Source organism: Perognathus longimembris, chromosome 2 (genome assembly GCF_023159225.1).
Source record: "Perognathus longimembris pacificus isolate PPM17 chromosome 2, ASM2315922v1, whole genome shotgun sequence".
Lineage (NCBI taxonomy): Eukaryota > Metazoa > Chordata > Mammalia > Rodentia > Heteromyidae > Perognathus > Perognathus longimembris.
In genome coordinates, this window is record NC_063162.1 from 26,596,727 (window position 1) to 26,619,123 (window position 22,397).

Genomic DNA, 22,397 nt, shown 5'->3' on the forward strand with positions numbered 1-22,397 from the left:
CTCTTCTTGTCATGATGCAAACAAGGGTTGTGAAGGGTTTTACAATAGATAAATTATATATGATATACTGTATGTTCTAAGAGCTATATCTAGTTTTCTGATTGAAATACTTCATGGTTTATACAATTATTACAGCCCAACATGGAGCTTGTGGCCAGTGGTTCTTGCCTGTATTATTAACTGCTCACAAGGCTGAGATCTGGAGGATTACAGTTTCAAGCTAGCCCCAGCAGAAAAGTACATAACACTTTGTCTCCAAAATTACTAGGAAAAGCCAGGCCACAGGTATGTTTCAAGTGGTAGAAAGAAAATACTCATAGCAAGTGTGGGATCCTGAGTTCAAACTCCAATTCCACCAAAAAATAAAAACATGGTACTCCATAAATATAAATATAGTTTTTATATTTTTATGTATTAGTTAATTCAAATATAAAACAATCATATCCCAATTTTCCATGTCTTGAGGGTTAGACTGGCATGTTTTTCAACAGGAAAACGGCACGTTGTACAAAATACCTTTTTAGGGCTGAGGAACAGGTCCTAGGAATTAATGCATTTTTGCTTAAGGATAGTGCTTTATCAGTTGAGCCACAATACCACTTCTGGCAATTTGGTGATTAATTGGTGATGAAAGTCTCATGGACTTTCCTGTCTGGGCTGGCTTGGAACCTCGATCCTCTGATCCCAGCTTCCTGAGTAGCTAGGATTGGAGGTGTGAGCTACCAGTACCTGTTCAATATACTTTGATAGTAAGCCCAATTTTATAAAAAGAAACCATTAATAATATCTGTTTATGTCCTGGATAAACACATATTGTTTATATATACATGTATAACTCTTCACACTGATTTATGTACAGACTGTGCATGCATCTAGGCCTTAAGTATTAGCTTAAAAATTGCTGGGCCCAGGGGATTCTCTAGGAAAGGGTCCAGCAGAGGGATGAATGACCATGGTTCTCTTGTGATACATGACAAGGTAGAAGAAAGGGAAATTGTGTGTTAGATGCACAATTGTGAAACTGTGAAAATGAAATGGGAGAAGTGATTTCAGTGCCATCATTATAATTTTCATCATATTCATGTTGAGTGTAAAACAACATGTAGGAAGTAGAAAAACAGACACAGGACATTGTCCAATCAGTAGAGTTCTTGTCTAGGAAGAATAAGGTCCTGGATTTCAATCTTAGCACTGCCAAAAGAGAAGAAAAAAAAGACATGGTCAAAGTGTATTGTAAGCATATATGAAATGTCTTAAAATGTTTAAGTGATGTACACGAATAACAATAATAGAGCAGATGCTTAGCAATATAAAAACATAAACTCGTATCTGGCTTTCAGTTGGAAACATCAATTGAAAAGAATATTTCCAATTTTTCATTCACATTGACAACAAAGCATAGACATGAATGCTAACCTTCAGAGTTTTTTTTTCCTATGTCTGCGACTCACAATATTTTCCTATAGGAGGAGCTGCTTCTGAACATTGCTTTTGTTCATTAAATCCACATCTCCAGATATGACAGGTGACACAGACAGAGAGTTTTCCTCCCATCTTCCCCTTCCCCTTCCCAGTGCTTGCCATAATGTGGACAGCATGGGCCTCTGGTGACTTTCAGTGCTTCACTGGATTTTGAACAAAGTAGGATGGTCCAAGAATGATGCCAGGAAAGAAAAATAATATTTATTATTGAGAATACACAGGGAAGTGAATCTGAGTTGTCACATGGTAACCATTTTATGTTTTTGCAGTACTAGCGTATTAGTAAATCAGCATTAGGTAAGTATTAGCATTTGGGGTATTGAATAAATCTATTATAAACATAGGGGTCTACAGATATGATTATGTAGTGACACAGGAAGCCCTCCAAACTGGAGACTGGATGTTCCTGCATCTGGAGGGAGTGGGGAGAAGTGAGAAGGGAGGACAGGAAGGCATCCCTGACAGGGGAAAGGGGCGAGTGACGGCTCAGAGGAGGGAACTGCTGATACTGCAGAGCTGGAGGCAAACAGCAGAGCTCTTCTTTACACTGGAAGGAAGCAGAGCTCATATGAAGGGGGCACGGAAAGAAGCCCTTTCAAGACTGGACTGGTTTCGAGGTCCTGTGGATCCACCAGAGCTTTCAGGTTGAAGTTCTGTAAAATGGCGGTGAGGAATAAAAACAGCTCCATGCGGGCCAGGCCTTCTCCAGCACACATCCGTTTGCCTGAAATTTAAAAACAAAAACAAAACAAAACAAAAATCAAAGCAGGAAATGAGTCTGTAGGTAAGTGTGAGCATATGAAGCACTGCATTGGTAAATGGCAAAAGAGAGTGTCAGTGTTCCTTCAATGAACTACCGAATGCATGGCAGATGGATTCATGGAGGTTCACAGGGAAGGTGGGGAGACAGATCATTTGTCTCCCTAACATGTAATCTTACATAACACACCACTAAATGTTTTGGCTTTGTTTTTCAGAATCTGAGCATGGCAGCACATGCCTGTCATTGCAGCACAGGAGGCTACAACAGAAGAATTTTGAGTTGGTAACCAGTTTGGGCTATATTTTTCAGATCTTGTCTCAAAAAAAAAAATCCAAAGGCAAACCATGCTAAACCAAATTAAATTAAAAATAAAACCAGATTACCATCTCATGTAAACATTTAATTGAATATTTCTACATGATAAATGCTTGTATGCCTGGTTGGAGATTGCTGACTTATTATGTAAATTATGTTCTATAGTTTGTCCTCAACCAGAAGGCCTACTCTCATTCCTTCTCTCTTAGTATTGTCCCTACTTATTAGGAAGGCCTGTGACCATGTGCTTTGAGATTTCCTCCAAACTTTTGGGTCTATGGAGTGATACTTACAGGGGTGGGGGACATAGACCTACTCTAGACTCCAAGTGGAATTCATCACATGTGAGTAGTGATGAGAAACAACTGCTTTCAAAGTCAACTCAGAATTCAAATCCTGACTTGTTCACTAACTACCCATGTGGCCGAGTTACTTAAACTATCTGAGCCTTAGTTTCTTCACATATGAAATGTAGATGCTAATAATTCTTCATGCAGTGTTGGTGAAAAATTAAGATATTAATAGATTGTAATTTATTAGAATTTTCATGGTGCTTTATTATCCTATTTATAAAAATTTGATTTTTAGGTTTCTATTATAAACTTTGTATGTTCTAGAGGCATGTGTGCTTTTCTGAGAAATTGCATTTACATTGCTCATGTGACTTGTTCCTAGAATAATATTCAATGAACATTTTCTGAATTTGCAAAATATCTTCTAAATATTGACTCTTCAAAATGTTTTCTGAATATCAAAAGTCACAGCATTAGCTGGGGGCCAGTGGCTCATGCCTACAATCCTAGATACTCAGGAGGATGAGATCTGAGGATCACAATTTGAAACCAGCCTATGGTAAGAAAGTCTGTGAAACTTTTTCTTCAATTAACCATCAGAAAATCATAAGTGGAACTGTGGTTCAAAGTGGTGAAGTGCTAGCCTTAGCAACAAAGGTCAGGGACAGCATCCAAGTGCTGACTTCTGGCCCCACAACTAACAAACAACAAAAAACCCAAACCAATGAGCAAACAAACAAAAAAGACAGAAAGTCACTGTACCAGAGAAGGAAGGCTGCTCCCCAGTCATACACTCAGCACACACACTGCAGGTGTGAAGAGACAACATCCATGACACATGTCTTAGATTGAAAGAATACCAGGGTGCTCTATGATCTTTGTAGGGTATCTGCCACACATTCCTGATACAGCCATAAGATTATTTGACAGTTTCTGCTCTTGTGGTTCATAACTTTTTACCAAATGCTCTGCTCTGTCTTCTGTCTACTCTTTGTCCCCTTTGAAGTACCTAAATGTCTTAGTCTGTTGCTTACTCCATTTTTCTCTTTAATATTAGAGTACAAGGAAATGATGGTCTGCTTAGTACTCCTGCTGCAAACCCTGTTGTCTGGTAATCTGTGATTGTTTTCCCCTTGCTGCCCCAGGTGCTCTTTTGAGTCTTTGGGGAGACATTTCATTGTAGAGAGGAGACTGAGGGGGACAAATGCCACCAAATGATATGAGAGGGACCTGTGATGAGATCATCTTTCTCCTTGTGAATGAAGGCAGTCTAAAAGAGGTTTACTTTTTAGGAAAAGATCATTATGATATATGTAAAGACAGAATGCAAAGGATCTATGAGGTACCTTACTCAACTTGAGACAAATACACAGACAAATGGGAGCCCCACTAATGTGATCCAGCAGCGAGGATGCATCATGAAGAAAGAAAGTTCATGGGCATTGAGAGTGCTGCTCCTAATCTTGAGCAGAGCACATATATACTAGTCCTGAAGGAGGCTTTAGAGAAGGTCCAATCAAGCCTCCCCACAAAGTTATCTTGAGATATGGAAATAAAGTTTCATTACCTGATGAGAAAGGCATGAAGTAATCACTTTTTTTAAAGTTACCACTTTTGTCCAGAAAGTGGCCAGGGTCAAACATCTCTGGGTTGGGGAAATCCTTGTGGTCATGCAGCACAGATGTCAGTGATGTCATTATTGTTGTGCCCTGGGAACAACACACACAGAAAAGCTAAGCTAAATTATATATATATTTACATATATTTATATATATGTATATGTGTATATATTTGTGTGTAACTTGTAACTAATATAAATTTTATATATATATATATATATAAATCTGAGTGAGATCTGATGATTGCAGTTCAAAGCCAGCCAACACAGGAAAGTCTATGAGACTGTTATCTCCAATTAACCATCAGAAAACTGGAAGTGGGGCTGTGGCTCAATGTGGTAGAGCACTAGCTGTGAGCAAAAAAGAGCTCAGGAACTGTACCAGGCCCTGAGTTTAAGCTCCATGATCAAAAACAATGAAACATTTATGAGGTGACAGATACAATGAAAGTCACTTAGTTCAATCTACTGATCTACAGGTGAGGAAGACTTCCAACCAATGAACTGGCTTCAGATCAAATAAATATCCACACAGAAAATATGAAAAAAATGCAAGTATGCCTAAAGTTTATCAATCCTATAGAAATAGATACAAAGGATCTTGAAGAAGAATGTACAAAAAACTCAAAAGCAAGATAACAAGAATGATCAATAAAATGAAAAAGCACATGTATGGAAATATGAGTGAATATTAAGAAGATACAAATAAATATCTGAATGAAGTAAGAAAAACAAGGCAACATATAGAGGAGTTCAATAAAGATACAGAAACCTAAAAAATAAGAATTAAAGTAAAATTTTGGAAATGAAAAGCTTTGAATGAATCTAATAAAAAAAGTCAAACAAAAAGAGGATATCAAATTGAAAACAGAACATCAGGGCTCAAGGACAAAGTAGATGTATTAGAATAGTTGGATAAAGAACTAGGTAAAAGTAAACAAGTATGAAAAGAACATATAGGTCCACTTGGGAAACTTGAAAGATCAAACTTATAAAACATAGACTTAGAAAAAGAAGAGGACTGGGGGCATGAGGGACAAGGCAACAAACAGTACAAGAAATGTATCCAACGCCCAACATATGATACTGTAACCTCTCTGTACGTCAGTTTGAAAATAAAAATTTGAGAAAAAAAAAAAAATAAAAAAAAAAAAAAAAAAAAAAGAAGAGGACCATGCTAAAAGAATAAGAAATATTCAACAAGGAATAAGAAATCTTCAATAAGATAATAGGAGTATATTTCCTGAATCTCTAGCAGGAGGCCTCCACGATGGAAACCAGACCATACCTCTGTAGCCGGAGCAGCTCAGTTGCCATTTTGTGCTGCCTGTTTCAATTATTCAAAGTTTGCAGAGTCTTGATCCTGCCCTTCCCCACCCCCCATGTGTCTCCAAGCAGCTCAGGTACCATTACACCATGCCACTTGTTTCTGTGTTGGGGTCCTGTCTCCTGTCTCCTGGCCTTCTCAGATCACCATGGCACCCCACTTCACTTTTCCATTGGAGCTGAATGGGTTTCTCAAAATGTGGTTTCTCCGTTTTCTCATTGTATAATCTGTGAAAATTTTTGTTTACTGGCAAAGTTTTTGTTTTTCTAACTGACCAAATGATTCCATCATGATGGGGCAAAATAATGTCATTTTGTCTCTGGAATTCCAGAAAATTTCATGGCTGATTTTACAAACCTAAGTGTGCCTTAAAGCTGTGCACAAGTGTCTGTGTGTCTGAGTGTAAAACATATAAAAACATGGTTTTAAAATTACTTGCTTTTTGGCAATTGTAACTAAACACAAATTAAGGAAGAATCAGTAAGTAAAAAGGCCTTGAGAAAGGAGTTGAGGAAACAAAAATGGTTTCCTTTAGAAACCTCCAAAATTTGAGTATGTAGTAGATGGTACGAGTATGTCTTAAATTCTTATAAGATAAAGCTTATCAAAATTGGTATGTAATTAAGTCAGCTGTGATTTATACACTGATGGAAAACCAGCATGTCATTCTTTATGGCCATCTAACCTATACCTGCAAAAGCCTGTGTACTCAGAGTAAGCAACCAGCAAAATACAGGGAGATTTCCAATCCTTAACCAGTGTGTATAGAAATTTGTAGGCAACCCAGAAGGAGGTGTGACAATCCATCCAAGCCCAGATCCAGTCCATCTCTTCCAACCTGGAAGATGGCCTCACTCCTGCCTGGACCATCCTGACTACTGCTGTGGTAAAAGTAGATGGGACCCCCACCTGACTCTATGACACACAGCTGATTCCTGGTGAAAGACTGCTTTGGGTTTGTAAAAACTAAGACTCTTATATAACACTCTTTCTGCAATACATAGATTTGTAAATCTTATCCAGCCTTACCTGGAAACAGCTGGCTATGTTGTTATGCTAGTGAAACAGGTGCAGGCCAGGAGAGCCTTTTGTGAACTTTAGTTAAAGTAACTTGGCTAACGTAGGCATTGTTAGGGTCACCAGAAATCAGGTTTTCCAGGCAGCCAGGTGTTACTATATTCCAAGGAATCCTAATGTGCTAAAACTACATCACATCTACTGGGTTTTGTCATTGCAGAACTCTGGCAAGTATTTGTTGGTCAATTCTTAACAAGTTACAGGCAATCTCTAGTCCTATTGGTCTCCTTTTTGCTTTAATTGAAAGTGAAAAGGGGCTTTTGTGGTGAAGACTCCTTTGATTCCAATTCAAAGCCAGCCCAGGCAGAAAAATCCCTCTGAGACCCCATCTCTTAACTAACCAGTAAAGAGCCAGGCTGGAAGCATGGCTCAAGAGACTCATCTCTAATTAACCAGCCAAATGCTGGAAGTGACACTGTGACTCAAAGTGGTAGAGTGTTAGCCTTGAGCAGAATTGCTCAGGGACAGTGCCCAGGCCTTGAGTTCAAACCCCATGAATGCCACTGGGATGAGCCATCCCAGGGACCCTTGGCACCCAGCCAGCCAGGGGAATGAGGGCCCTGGAAAGGAGTTAGAGGAGATGGTGTCAGATGCCAAATAGAGCCACTTTGTGCCCGCCCTTCCAAAATTAACCAGAACCGGAAATCAAGAGAAATAGATGCTTGCCCGTCTAATGTCCATGGACAGTAATTTACATTCTTGCCTTTGTTACCTGCTATTTGTATTTATAGTGAGTCTTCAACTCAGGGCTGTTAGCCTTGGGAGCTTCAGGCCTCTTAACCACCCCAATCCAGCTCTAGTCTAGCATGCTCTTCCCTACCTAGTCACCAGATGTCAGAAGTGGCTAGGGATATGTTCAGCCAACTCCAGGACAGCCTGGAATGCAGGAGATAAGAACTAGCCAAATTAGCCAAGTCATCCAATTTTTAATTTTCTATCCCAAATGGTGTGTGTGTGTGTGTGTGTGTGTGTGTGTGTGTGTGTGTGTGTGTATGTAAGGTCCATTTCCCCCCCTCCCCCAGGGCTCCATGCAGATGCCCCCACCTAGTTAGTCTCCACCCAGTTACCTGGGTAACCTGGAGACCTAAATGCAGTTACCTTCCCCTTCCCTGAGGTCACATCCTAATCCACTTGGCCACACCCCCCTGCCCCTGCCCTAGATAAGGGAGGGCTGAGTGGGGATAGCCCCTTCTCTCCCTTCTCTCCCGCTATGCATCACCTTGGCCACTGGCCAACAGTTAGGTAATAAACTTTTCTCTCCTGCCTGAGTACTGGGTGGCATTCTCCTTTATCGGCTACCTACTTAAAAAAAAAACCTAGCAGTGTGCTATCTAATATATATGTTTATTTATTTATTATCCAGCCCCTGCCTCATGAGATTCATTCCACATTTCATTTAAGGACTTGTGTCTAACACCAAGTCACAGTGCTGCTTGTTTCCTTCACTAGGAGAGGACCACATCTCTCTGCCTTTTACCCCTAATGTCGATGCCCCTTGCCAGCAGGAAGTATCCAGAGAGAATCTTTGTCCTTTTTTCATAATTATTAGTAGGCTGAAATGTAAGGTCTACCCAGGAAGCCCATGATTTTCTTTGACTTGGTTTTAGATGACTGAATCTACTCTGAGTGTCAGGATTCTGGAAAAGAATTCTTATTAGATTAGTATTCTCCTCTCCTTTTTGTCCTCAGAGAATGATTTCTCATTTAAAGTTATTTTATCATTATTTCCTAATCCCGAATACAGTGTTTCCACAACTAGAACTCTTTAAATGTAAATTAACATTGTAAAAGAAAAAAATTATGAATGCCTTTGTAAAATTCTTACTTTATCAAACATGAGTTTTAGAGAATTAGACTTCTGAAATGGTAAAGTTCCTTCTGCCTCAATAATATCTTTCTGTCTCTTTTTTTAATGTGTCTCAGATTGGAATTCATCACTGACACCCTCATTAATTTCAGGACGTCTACTTGTGCATGGTGACAAGAGTTCTTTGACCTATGGTATTGAGGATCCTGAGCAGCTTTGCACCTCCATATTGTAGCTTGGGCCTGACCAGGCCCTGAAGCTTCCTGGAATTACTGTAGAACATGTCAATGTGAAGCCTGAACAAAATGCAGTCTAAAATAATCAAGGTAGCCAGAGAGACTTCATTTGACCAGAGGTCAGTTAAAGTTAGGATGCTTTAGCCATTGTTTGTAAGACGCTTCACTGGCTTGTTTGATAATTGTGCTGTGTACTGGAATATGTTTCTCATAGCTGTGATTAACTACTAACAAAGTTCTGTTACTAGGTAAGGGCCAATAGCTTCCCCTCACCTCAGTGACAAAATGCAGACTCTAGGAAACAAGTCAAGGACCCAAATTCCAGGAAAGATGTAAACTCCCCAGGCAACAGATCAGCAGATAGATATTTGAAGTGCCAGGTGCTCCATCAGGCAATTAAGATAATGAATAATGGGACTCTGAACAAGTTACTGCCCCAATAAGTAACTAATGTATACATAGCTGTAGGGTATGGCTATACCTTTAAGACCTGGGACTCCTGGCTGCTAGACACTCCCATCTCCTTCCGGGTCCAAAACCAGAAGAGGCAGCCAAACCAGCCCCCACCTCCAACAATTTTAAGAGCGCTCAAAGTTTATGCACATTGTCTGTGTGTCTGTATGTCTATGTCTATCTGTTGATAAAACTTAAAAGCAAAACAAAAACAGGTTTTTAACCCAAACTGGTCATGTTTGGGTACAGCAAATATGTCTAAGATGTAAAACCAGTGTGTTAAAAGTCAAGTGTGCATCTGATTCTGACAATTCTTTGGTATAAATTAAGATTTTACTTTTCCATTATTCTCTCCTGTGCTCTCATAAACTCTTAAGATCGAGGAATCAAAATCGTTTTATACAAATGTGACTATTAACCTAAATTTTCCTGACCCAAAATTAACGTTTTGCTTCACAGAATATAGGTTAAAAAAATATGAGCTAGCCATGTGGATTTTGTGATTAGAAAAATCCTTTTACCCTACTTGAACCAGAAGGGCATCAGCCTCCAAACACCAGAGAATACTCAGAACAACCAACCAGGAAATGCTGGGGGTCTTAAATGTGTATAATCAGTCTGTGTAGAATTTTGCAGGCAATCCAGCAGGAGGTGACGGCCTGTCCAGAGGGTTCCAAGAGGTGCCACTACAGCCTCACCCAAATCCAACTCATCTCTCCTGCCTGACTCCATCACACATTGCATAAAGCCTGCTAATTTGGGATGGAAGACACAGCCACTGCTAAAGCTGAGACTTTTACATTATCCTGAATCTTTTCCCTCTCAATTATCATTCATTTGTGCTCTTTTCCACCTGCCGGTAAGATCAAATGGTATGATTTAAATTGATGGCACATAGATCTCATTTTCTCTAAGTGTTACAACAAAACTTTGACAAGTGGTTTTTGGTCAGTTCTCAACAAGTTACAGATGGGCTCTATTCCTGGTGCTCTCCTCGTTGCTAATTGGATATAAAAAAAGGGCTTATGACTAGAACTCCTCAGAATGCAGTTCAAAGCCAGCCCGGGCAAAAGAAAATCTCTCTAAAGCTCCATCTCCCAATTGACCAGCAAAGAGCCAGACTGAAAGCTTGGCTCAAGAGAACCAGCAAAATGCTAAAAGTGGCATCGTGGCTCAAGTGGTAGAGCACTAGTCTCAAGCGGTAGTACTCAGGGACAGTGCTCAGGCCCTGAGTTCAAACCCCGTGAATGTGCATGGGAGCATGCCATTCCAACAACAAGTGCCTGAACTCCTGGGACTCAGCCAGTCCAGGAAACAGGGATATGGAGAGGAGTAAGAGGAAAATGATGTCATATCCTAAACGGAGTCGCCTTGTCTCGCCCTTCCAAAACTAATCAGAGCCGGGAGATTAAAAGGAATAGTTACCTGTCCATCTTCCTTTTTTCTGCCAGTTGTGTGTGTGTATATATATATATATATATAAAATTTATATATTTATTTATATATATGTTTATATATATTTATATATATTATATTTATATATATTATATATATTTATAAATATATATATATATATATATATTTATTTTAGCCCCTGACTGGCTACTCCAAACTGGACCACTATCCCTAAACACTTCCTTCAACTATCCCTCCTTCCTTGTAACTGGCCACAATTGGGTTTATATTCTGAATGGAACTTTCCTGGCTTATGCCCAGAGTATGTTCTCCTATGCCATTCATGTTAACTAGCCCCATAAATTTATCAGTCTTTTGCCTGACCTTTTCAAAAGTCTCTTTTAACAGAATAACATCCCTCACTAAAGTCACCACCTGGGAACTTACAGTTCAAGCCCATCAACTTTCTACACTGTTGTGCCCAAGCAACAGGAGCTGGCCAGAGGAGATCATGACAGAGATCACGACACCCTGGCCCTGATGACCATTCTCATGGTAATGATGAGGACTTTTGCCAACCAAAATGGATGGTGCCAGGCAAATCAGGGGCCCCTGGCCACTTTGCCCCCTTTCAGCAGGAAGTAGTTTCTGAAGAAATGACCTTCACCCATACTCCCAGCCTGGTGCCCTCCTGTGTCATTTTTTTAAAAAAAACAAAATGGGGGGGCAGACCCCATGACTAGTTAAGGACAGCTATGCTTACATTAAATATCTTAAATTTACACAAAAAAGAAATTGTAAATCTTCCCAAAACAGTGAGGGAAGAAGCATTGTATGTGCCTTTCCAGGTTGGGAAATTAAGCCTGGAGCACTCGCTCTGGAGAAATGTCTCTCCTTGCTCTCTCACTAGGAAAACAGAGATCGTGGTGGATTTTTCCCTGTTCTTCCATGGAAGTGTGCAAAGCCTGACTATGTACATTAGCGGTGGACCAGTGCCAGCCCTGCTTGCTCCCTGGACCCCGCCTGGCATCCCTTGGTACAATGTTTTGCTGTGACAATATTGCCTGCAGCCTTGCAGAAAATTGGAATGGAGTATTATTACCTTGTTGTTTCCCTTTTGCCTTTCACTCTGCTGCTGAGTTTAGAGGCTCACGTTGGAAGTCGATAGGTGTGAGGGTTTAGACACCTTACTTCAGGGTTTGTGATAAAAATGTTTACAAAGTAGGTGCAAGGGTTTAGTGCCTTGCCTTCAATGTTTATGAAAAAAATGTTTTACTAATTACATGTGTTAAGTTATCAGCTGCTGTGGATTACAAGAGTCGCCAGAGTTTAAACCTGCATTTACCTCACCACCAAAAGGGGAACGATGCCTGCATTATCTTGAGTGGCACAGAAACGGACTGAAGACTCCAATTTCTCCAGACTGAGCCAAATGGATGGCCCCTTCACCTACCCTTCCCTTGTGGAAGGGGCCCCATATATATCTTATGTCAGCATTTGCCTCATGCCTACATATGCCATATGTTTACAGCATCTCCTGCTAATTTGAAAAACAAAACAGAGGGAGATGTAGGGGATGGCTATACCTTTAAGACCTGGGACTCCTGGCTGCTAGACACTCCCATCTCCTTCTGGGTCCAAAACCAGAAGAGGCAGCCAAACCAGCCCCCGCCTCTTGGCTGTGAGCACGTGTGCTACCATGGCACCAGGCCGAGCCCAAGAAGGTTCTGTGGGCCGTAGTCTCCGCCTCTGCGGGAAGTTCCATGACATCACTGTGATGGACATTAATACCCAGTTAGTCCCTCCCCTTCTTGCCGCCATTACTGTTATATGCCCCCCCCCCAGTAAACCTGGTGGGAGTTCCAGAAGCTCACCTTGAGATGCTCGCACTTGCATCCTGTGTCATTCTTTAGGGGACTGAGGGGAGGAGAGGTGTCTCACCACTATGCACCCTCAAGGTTTGCACACTGGGCCGCACTCCAGCTTTCCCGCCCGGCGGGATGGGGCGGGATATGCACGAGGGTGAAGAGGGGAGCCCAACACATAGCAGGAGGGGACTGATGCCAAAAGTCCCTTGCAGCACCCCTCACTAACAGTCCCGAGGTGGATAACAGGAGAAGGTTGATGCCAGATGTCTTTTGCAAACTTTGACTGTTTTGCTGTCCAGCAATTCAGGAATAGATAACACACTAAGGGTTAACCAATTACCTGTCTTTTTAACTGGGAATCCCCTAGACTTGTTTACTATAAAACCTGGTGTAATCTGTGCTGGAGGCCTTTGTCCATCTTGGCTGCGTCCATGTGGGTATAGGTCTGAGCTCGAGTTTGCTAATAGTCGACTCTTTGCTTTTGCATTGGAATCGGCTTCTTGGTGGTCTTTTGGGGGGGGGGTCCTCAAATTTTAGGCATTTCAGCATCATTACAATAGTCAGAATGAGGAAAAGTATATAGAAGAACTGACCTATTTTAAAAGCTGGAAATTTTGGTCTAAAATCAATATGTACATATATGTTAATTTGTGCTGGAGTTGTTTTCCAACAAGTACCTGACATAAAATCCAGAGGCCAGATGAGAGTCTTATTGCTTTCCCTACTGCCTTGTTCTCATCATTTCTCTCTGATGACAGCTGGTGGCATAGGATGTTGAATTGTGAGACTTACCTGACAATGCAACCCCTAGCAGCATCTTTCCTATATTTTCCTGAAATTCACTTAGGTCTCTATTTGCCCACCTACCTGTGACATGGGAGTGCTTCATCAGGAGCAGCAGGCCATATCTCAGTGTTGTGCTGATTGTTTCTGTTCCAGCACCAAACAAATTCAATGCAACAATTGTCAAATTTTCCTTAGTAAATTCCAGTGGTTCCTTGTGATTTTCCTGCTCCTAGGGTTTGATACAATTATACTATTTACCAGCACATGTGATAACAGTGAATCTATAGTATCTCACAGTGATACAAACCTGGAGAGTAAAGGACTAAGAAAAATGAACAATGACATAGTGGGGGTGGTACACTAGTTGAGCCTAAGGCTTCAGGGCTACTGTACTGTTCCTACTCTAACTGATATGGTACTGAGACTGTATTTGAGGTCATGACTCACCAATTATTTAAACCACTGATAACTAAATTTACTCTATTTTTTAAAGGATCAGATAATTGAGTAATAGAAGTAGGGAAATTAGGGACATAGGTGTTATAAGCTTGAAGTAAGAATATGCAATTAAACTTTGTTTTGTTATTGTTATTATTGATACTAGGGCTAGAACTCAGGGCTTGGGTGTTGTCTTTGAGATTTTTTACTCAAGGCTAGTGCTAAACCACTTGACCCACAACTCCACTTCCAACTTTTTGCTAGTTAACTGCAGATGAAAGTCTCAGGGACTTTAGTGCTCAAGCTGGTTTCAAACCTTGATGCTCAGATCTCAGCCTCTTGAGTAGCTAGGATTTCATCCATGATCTCCCTGTTGCAATTTAACTTCTTGTATAAAAAAATTTATATATTTCCAATATTGGTGGTGAAAATGTTAAAAGGCAGCCAAACTCAGGAGTCACAAGGAGTAAGAATGGCTTCATCCAAACAAGATGGGCCAGCAGATGGGAAGCACTGAGTCAGGTGGTCTAGGGAACCTGTGAGGGAATTACTAGGAATGCATGAGCTCAAGAGACACTAAACCATGAAGTCAAAATGTGTTCACATTACCTTATCATGGTATAAAGAATAGAGTATGGTAAAGCAGTGCCAAGGACTAAGAAGGTGGTATGAAATTAAGTTGTCATCAAGTTTGCAGTTTTAAATGTTGAGTGAGGAAATTAATTAAATGGTCAAATTACATCATTATCTAGGCAGTACCTGGGCCTCCATTAAATCCATCATGCTTTTATAATCTCCAGATGACTTGTAGTGATGTCTAAAAATGTGTAATAAAATAATTAAACTGCATCTCTGAACCTTTGTAGCTGCTGGGGAAAGCCATCTCCTTTGATAATATCGACTTCATGTGCTTTCTAAACTGGTTAAGTTAAACAAACTTTGGTAATATCCAGTTTATGTACTTTCTTGGAAATCATGTTATGATTGTCTTAAATCTTAAGGTAAAATTACTCTAGGATAGTGTGCTTAACCACCAATATTAAAACTTCCATCTGTCAAAATGCCCTTATGAATACATAAGATGATGTTAAGTGAAATGAACTCCATGTTATGGAAGTGAGTGTTATATGACTGTTGTAATTATTTTCAATATGCCATGTGAAATCATAGCTTTTTTTTTTTGATGATCCTCCAGCATCCCTTGCCTGTGATTGCCCCCGTGATATCACTGTATCTCATCTGAGAACCCTTCATATTGTATATACTGGTATTAGAACTAGGGAAGGGAAAGGGAATATCAAAATTGAGAGACAAAGGATAAAAAGACCAATGACTCCAAAAGCAATACTTATAAAACCATTTGGTCTAAACCAATTGAACAACTCATGGGGGGAGATGGAAAGGGGCAGGTGGGGAAGGGGGAAATGAAGGAGGAGGTAACAAATTCTACAAGAAATATACCCACCGACTTACGTATGAAACTGTAACCCCTCTGTACATCACTTTGACAATAAATAAGTAATTATTCAAAAAAATGAATTTGGAGATTTAATAGTTGCAGGGCTCATAGCCTATTATATTCTGGGCTGTATAAATGTTAAAAAAATAATGAATATCTAATGATTCCATGCCATGGACTAAAACACTAATTTTAGCTCATATCCTTATGAACATGCAGCAGATGTTAATACTACTAAGACAAATGAAAGAAGAGAATCTGTCATGAATAGATCTACCATAGTAGAAGTGCTAAGGGGAGTTAGTTCAAGTAGAAACTAATGCCTATTGAACAATAAATCAACACAATATCAAGAAATGTATATCCTTGCTAAATATTACCCTACACATAAAAAAGAATGTGAATTGTACTGTATTTTTATTCAACCACTTTTTAGTTCATATACATTTTAAAGGAAATGTATGGGACAATAATTATGGATGGATGCTATGGGTACCCAATACAATAGGGATGTCATTTGTGAGAAAAAATAAAAAACTAAGAAGGTTGCAATTTAATTTGGAGAGGATTAAATGTGTAGCCAGAAACTAATTTGCTGTAATTTCACACTAGATTTCATAAATTTATTATAGTAGTCCCCATGGTAACTAATAAGGAATCAACTATACTTAGTTGATTTCAGAATATGTATATATACACACACAAATTCACATATGTATAGTATTACATATGCATTATCTATGTGCATTGTAGATCTATGTTAGATACATAGAATATTCATTTTATGTTAGGTGAAAATATCATAATGAAACTTACAAAAATCTATATACAAAGAATAAAGAGGACTTAGGAACAATAGAAGAGGTGAATTTGACTAAAATACATTATATGCATATAAAATATCATAATAGAAGTCTTTGTACAATTAATTTGTCCATAAAGTATATGATAATAATGTGATGCATATACACATATTTTAATTAAACAATGAAAGAAAACTTTGTAAGGATAATGAACCATAACCAATTAAGGATCATTCCAGAATGATTTCTTCAAGGCCAATTCTGACTTACAGAACATGCAGGAAGACCACCCTAACGAGGTTTTCTATTCTATACATCATAAAATAATGACACACATCATTATATGATACAATATTTTTCATTGCAGTTGATTCTATTTCACCTGTTTCCTCTTCATTCTGCTTATCCTTATTTAGATTATTTTTTTTTATAAAGAAAAGAGTGTATTTTAATTATTTAAAAAATTAATTTAAAGTTTTCCAGGATGCTTAGGGTATACTCATTTACATAACTGATAACTTATTTTTACAAGCACTGCTGGTGTGATTGTTTAAACATCGTTAGTAACACTGACTATTCAATGTGACAAAAAATGTTCAAGATTTCAAATAACTGTGGGGATTTTTCACATTTTACCTGTTTCATTTTCATCAGGAAACAATTGATCAAATCCCTAGGATTGTTAACATGGTCCTCACGGTCTTTTACTTTCTCCAAAATATAACTTTTGATAGGATCTGAATTTTTTATTACTGTTTTATGACTCCCAGGTACATAACCAATGAGATTGGGGAACAGGTTGTAGATCTAAAAATAAAACATTATTTATTGAATAAAAATGCATTTGCATATACATACTATACATATTATAGAAAACTGGGCTATAAATAGAAATATTCAATGGCTTCCATCTTGGAGGGAAATACTGATGGAACATCGAATGTGAGAGGGGTTCAAGGATACCCTAAAACTCAGCCCCCTGCCAGAGCATCTAATGAACTTCTCCCTGATCACATAGTTATAATTTTTATATTATATTACTATTTTTTATATTTTATACTACATTCTTATAGAATTTAGGTCATGCTGAATCAGTACATGGGAAAACACTATGAAAAATTTTTTGGGAGGGGTTGGGTGATAGTTTATTGGTCCTTAGCAATTCATCTTAATTACCAAGATAAATAATTCACATGAACAACTGCAGGTAAAAACATGTAAAATCATATAAAAAGAAATCGAAGGCGACTTTTATGTATTTACTGTATTAAGTAGCAAAATAAATACTATAATAAGCAAACAGTTTTATACTGTGAGGATTATTTCAGAATTCAATTTTGTCATTTGTTCCCAGACTACCCAATCATCTAGGACCACAGTGGAATCATCAAATACTCTGACTCTACTCAGCGATTTCTAATAGCTTCCATTGTCCCAAATATGCTTCCTCTGTGAGGAAAAATACGTTTTCCCAGTGAACATGAGAAGTCTGATTGGAAAACAAACCTGTGGGAAATGTAAGCTTTCACTAAAGACCTGTATATCCATGGATTGACTAGGCATCTTTCTGGAACTGAACAAAGCCATTTATAGGAATATCTCTTTGTGATTTAATGGGAAACATAGAATTAATGCTTAGTTGACTAACTTGAGTCAATCCTGTATTTGTACTTTTCAGTGGGTATAAAATATTGACTTAGACATCTTTTTCAGATGTTTATATTCTTTTTCTTTCATTTTTATTAACATCAGTTACTTGTCAAAGGCTTTCATGTTGACATGTCCATATATAAATGGAATACATCTTTCTTTTTGGTGCTAGTATTGGGGTTTGAACTCAGGCCTCAAACTCTTGCTTGGCGTTCTTGCTCATGGTGGGTGCTCTATTATTAGAGCTGTATTTCCTACCCTAGTTTTTGCTGGCTATCTGGGAGATAGAGTCTGGCAGACATCTCTGCCCTGGCTGGCTTCAAGCTTTGATCTTGCAGGTCTCAGTCTCATGATTATATGACATTTTAGGCATGAGCCAACAGGACCGGCCATGTAATATATCTAGATCAGACTCAGCTCCTGTGTTACTCTCCCTCATCCTTTCCTTCCCAAACTAATTACTACAAATGTCATTGATCTATTTTGTAACTGCAGAAAATGAACTACAACCCTACCTCTTGCCCTTTAGTAATATCAAATGAAAGTTGATAAAGGATCTTAACATAAAACCTGAAACATTGGAGATACTACAAAAATACAATGGGAAGACCAGAAGAACACGTTGGCCTAGGCAGTGACTTCCTGAATAGTACTCTACAGTTCTTTAGGTTGGACTGTCATGTCCAGGTATTCACCTTACTATTTGCTTTTTATTTAATTTGGGTCTGTTAAAATAAAAAGAAAAGGTAAGTGCTTTCTTAGGAAGAAAAGATCTTGGCTTTACCTGGATCCATGGCATGCTCATAATCTTGGCATTCTCATTTAATTTTTCCATCAAGTTAAGGAAGTTCTGGCCTTTATATTTAAACCGATTTTGGAAAATAATGGAGCAGATCACATTGCAAGGAGCACAGTCCAGGATGAAGGTGGGGTCGCAGGGTGATCCTGAGGAATTAGAAACAAATTGAAACATGCATATGAAATGCTGTACTTAGGCTTTGTCTTCTTTACCAATTTTATCACTGTTTTATGTATAAATTCCTCTAACAGCCAAATATTCAATATCAAACTGGTATATCAATTTACCTGAAGCCTGAGTTGGCCAGTACAAACTAAGTAAGAAAATAATGAAAGTTTATACTAATTGCTTTTACGTAAAGCCTTTTAATCCAAGATGTATGTTCTTTATGGAAAAGAAGACTTTTATATACCTAATAGTCAATCATTTGGGCTAGTAATATATCTGTTTGCAAAGCCTGTAGACTACATGACAGAGAGAGAAAGGGACAGAATATTAGGTGCCTGTAGCATTTTTGAATAACCAATGGAGAGAAGTGGAAGAGAGATTTTTACCAGAGTTCAACTGCTAGAAGGAACCAAAGAAAAAAGTTGAATGCATTCATGTTGTATGAGGGAAAAATAATGACTAAATTTAAACCTTGTATTAAATGTAAATCTCAGGTAAGGCAAACATAAACATAAAATTAATACATGGGAGCCTTCTTTTTCGTTTCAATATTTAAGAGTGAATTTCCCTTCCTTAGGAAATAGACAGTGAGTCTAATCAAACACCAAACTTAATATATGGACAGGGCTGAACTTTTGAAATTTGGGGATGAATAATACTTTATGTATATTTTAAATTTGTCTGTCTCTGAGGTTCTAACATTTGACAGATAAATTAAAGGATTAATTTTTGCACTTTCCATACGGTGAAATAGCTGTAAGCAAGTAATCAATATATAAGTTGCTACTGAGTTTAAATTATAGACGCTAATTGTGAGTTGGTGTGGGTCATTTTTATTATATATTAGTTGTTGAGTTGGTTGTATGTGTGTAGGCTACTTAGAGACTGAATTAAGTCTAAGCTCTCAGAAAAATTCTATTTTAACTATGAAACGTTTGGTTATTTGGGAAATTGTTGAGATTTTCTGAGTGTATCTGTTTGTCGTTCACAAGTTAAGTCTGATTTTCACTCTTTATTTTATGTGGAAGAATGAATTTAAACAGTTACTTAGCATCCAAGTGGATAATCATATCCATTATGACTGTAGGTCAGTGGATTTGTTTATGGGAGTAATTAGCATGAGATTTTTAACATAAAATCTAAGAAACATGGAAGAAAGTGATAGGCAAAACTGAAAATTGAGATAGAATACTCTAAGAGAGGACTATAACAAACTGATCATAAGAGGTGAAAATTTTCTAGTTGAATCATTTAATCCATCTGTGTATTTTCCAGACTCCTGACAGAGCACATAGTTACTCAAAATATGTAAATAAAAACTCTAAAAACCTGGATAAGAAGAAATAACTAATGTTGACATGTAGCAATTGCACTATGTTTACAGAACAATATTTTGTTGTGAATTATAGTAAGAGACAATAAAAGAAATTAAATTATGTATTACACCACAGCATGACTATCCAAAAGTATAGGAATGGGTACTTAGGAATCACAAATGTCAATGAAAATGAGCATACTATGTAGCTTCCTCTCTGCAACAGTCTCTAAAGTTGATAGGGTCATTACCACTCTGTTCATTTAGCAAGCACTCCTATGTAATGACTATACTAGGTACCTTGAGTCAGGATATGAGCAATGAATTTTCCCTAACTCTTTGGACGAGAAACCCTAAAGATCTATCTACTCAGATATTGGTGCGGTTCGACTAGAACCCTAACTACTCACCAGGTTGAAACCTAAGGATTGTGCTTGCGACCCAGCCCAGGAAAGCAAAGCTGAGCAAACCTATGACATGTATGGTAACTCACTAGCACAAAGCTTGACCTGGAGGTGTAGCTCAAATGATAGAGCACCAAGCACCCGCCATGAACAGAGCTAATTTAAAGCCCAGATTTCAAGCCCCAGTATCAGCATAAAGCAACAAAAGAAATTACATTTGTGGTTTCTGATAGGAAAACCAAAGAATCCAAATCTGAGACAGAAGGGAATTAGTGGAGATATTTATATTCCTTGTCTAAAGTAGTGATATAAAGCAGCTCCCACCGTTGGTTTTCCTCAACTACTCCACAAGGCAGCGGGCTTCCTCTTGAACACGCTCTTCAATGCTCCTCTTCCCCATCCCAAAATTCCGCAAGGTCATGAGTGCAAAGCGCCTCATCTCTTTCCATCTGTATCCATTGCTGAAAAAAATTCCTGAATGAAGGGAAGCAGAAACATGGATGGAGAACACAAGCAAGGAAGAGGAAGAAGCAGATGGCAGCCACAGGGATGGGCAAACTCTGACTACAGAACCCTTCAGGTATCTTTTTCCATCCCCCTTATTCCCATATCCTCTGCCCAACACACAAATAGACACAGACACATGCAGATGTACACATACCAAGGACTTTATTAACTTTGTCAGTCACTTGGACTTTGCTTCTCCCAGAGAACTCCTCCCCATGATCAATCAGGGCTTCCTTCATGGCTTCATATCCATACAGCACCACAGTGGGCTTCATGCCAAAATACAGAGTAAACACAGGGCCGTACACTTTGGAGAACTGGAAATGAGAAGAACAAAAATACTAGAAAAGACATCACCATTCACTCCTCCGATTGAGCAAAACGGATACTAACATTGTTTTTATGCTTCATTATTTTTGCCAACACAACTTTAAATATTTCTAAAGTCCATGCATTATGAAGGAGGTTTGTTATAGCTGCCACTTAGAGATGGCCTACCATGTGCCATGCAACGGACCAGGCAGCCGACACATCGTTATAATTCTTCTTCACTCAAAATGAAGGCTTGTCATGTTTCACAAAGAAAGCCACAAAGAACAATGGTTTCTAAATTCATTTCTAGAGCTCCATGGATATTGAATAGAAGACTCATAGTTGAACTTCTGCTTAATATTCCATGCTTGAGAAATGTTTGATTCTCTTTTGACCGTATGATTGATTCTAGACAATCTGTGAATCTCTTACTGTTTAAAATCTCATTTCCTGTGGCAAACCAGAACAGCTGCTTCTATAGTCAAGTGCAGTTTGGGATCTACTAGCATTAAAGACAGAGGTTGGGCCCCACAGAGGCTTCCCCAGTACATGACACACCTTCCAAAGCCATTTCTCACCAAGCAGCATTGTTTGCCCCAGACAAGTGTTTTCTAAAAAAATCGAAGTGGATTCTAACACTATCAGCACTCCCCTAAATGGTCTTATGTGTTTTTGTTATCTCATCTCACAGATATTTCCTTTCAGTCATCCACAACTTCTCAAAGAAGTTAACTTCTGTGATCATTGTAAATCAAAAGCCATGTCTAATGAGGTATATGATTTCATGAAGTGAACATATAACCACAACACCTTTCTTACTGAGAATATTCAGAAAAACAAACAAACATCAACACTGTTGTTAAACTAAGATGGGGAGAAGGCTGCAACATTTACAATTTAGTGACTGAGACCATTGGGGGAGGGCACATGAAGAGTACTTACATTGCTTAAAGATTTTATGATGTCTTCAATATCAACCTGCAGTATATTGCCAATAATTGGAAAAGGAGTGGGGCCAGGAGGGAGCTTCCTTCTCCCAGAGTTCTGCCTCCATATGGAAAAGAGAAGTAGGCAGGAGAGACCCAGCACCAGGACAACTACTGGACCCATTGAGGCTTCTCT

At 38.7% G+C, this 22,397-nt stretch overlaps 1 protein-coding gene and 1 pseudogene across 2 annotated transcripts in view; one reads left to right on the top strand and one right to left on the bottom strand.

The window, feature by feature from the left end:
* Positions 1–22,397, top strand: part of LOC125346243 (cytochrome P450 2C3-like) — a 74,229-nt gene that overhangs the window by 27,304 nt on the left and 24,528 nt on the right. The gene's annotated exons all lie outside the window — the stretch shown is intronic.
* On the bottom strand, positions 1,837–22,385 carry LOC125342116 (annotated as a pseudogene).